This window comes from Microtus ochrogaster, unplaced genomic scaffold (assembly GCF_000317375.1).
Source record: "Microtus ochrogaster isolate Prairie Vole_2 unplaced genomic scaffold, MicOch1.0 UNK58, whole genome shotgun sequence".
NCBI classification, from domain to species: Eukaryota; Metazoa; Chordata; class Mammalia; order Rodentia; family Cricetidae; genus Microtus; species Microtus ochrogaster.
Window position 1 is genome coordinate 1,950,391 of NW_004949156.1, and position 1,079 is coordinate 1,951,469.

Consider the following 1,079-nt stretch of genomic DNA (forward strand, 5'->3'; position numbering starts at 1 on the left):
CCTATAATCTCATCATTTGAGAGACAGATGCAAAAAGATTGCTGAGGAGCTGTAGACATGGCTTAACAGTTAAAGGCACTGGCTGCCCCTTCCAAAGGACCCTGCTTTGGTTCCCAGTACCCATATGGTGGCTAATAGCTGTCTGAAAGTCCTGTTGCAAGGAATGTGATGCCCTCTTCTTGTCTCGGTGGGCACCAGACATGCGTACAGTGCACAGCTAATACATGCAGGCACAACACCCAGACACATAAAATAAGATAAAATAAAATGTAATGTATAAAAGAGGAGTGCTGCAAGTTTAAGGCTGGCTTGGTATATACAGTGAGCTCCAAGTCAGCCAGGACTATACAGTAAGACCCTGTCTCAAAAAATGTTTTCAAATGTTTTTACAGAAAAAAATGTTCATACAATCTATTCTGATCACAGTTCCCTTCCCATAACTGCTCCTAGATTCTCCTCACTCAACTCCATGTGTGTTCTCTCTCTCTGTCTCTGTCTCTCTCTATCTCGCAAACAAACAAAAACCTACAAACCGTAACTGGAAAACAATAATATTCTCAAATATTTTAACTCCACTAGCAAATTAAAAAATTTAAGGTTTCTAGCTTTCTTTTGGGTTGTTGGGGGCAAAGAGTATCAGTGCTCAGAAATAATAGAAAACATAACATATGGAAATATTATTTGACTTGCAAGGTCATCCCACAGAGGCACAAGATGTTTTCAAGAAGATCTTGCAAACCTAATAGACATAGTGTCAAAATGGTCAGACAGGAATGTGAACATTGCCTGCAGCGGCAATGCGGGGAGCACTACACAATCTTTGAAGCTCAGTACAGAGGCTGGGAGGCAGGGTTATACAGTGTGGCAAAGCAAACAAAATGAGGAATAAATGAGCAAGACAAACCTGAATACTATCTATGTTTCCTTTCTCACTGAATCCAGCTTACTAAGAACTCAAAAGCACTCAGAACTTTCTTCAGTGGCCGACAGGGAACTATGCCAATGGATTCTGAAAGTATGGCTGAATTAAAGAAAGCACCCCTGCTGGGCAATGGTGGTGCAGGCCTTTAATCCCAGCA

The 1,079-nt window shown here is 41.4% G+C and overlaps 1 protein-coding gene across 2 annotated transcripts in view; it reads right to left on the reverse strand.

Annotated features, from left to right (window-relative positions):
* Positions 1-1,079, reverse strand: part of Gk (glycerol kinase) — an 80,226-nt gene that overhangs the window by 40,220 nt on the left and 38,927 nt on the right. The window lies entirely within an intron of this gene.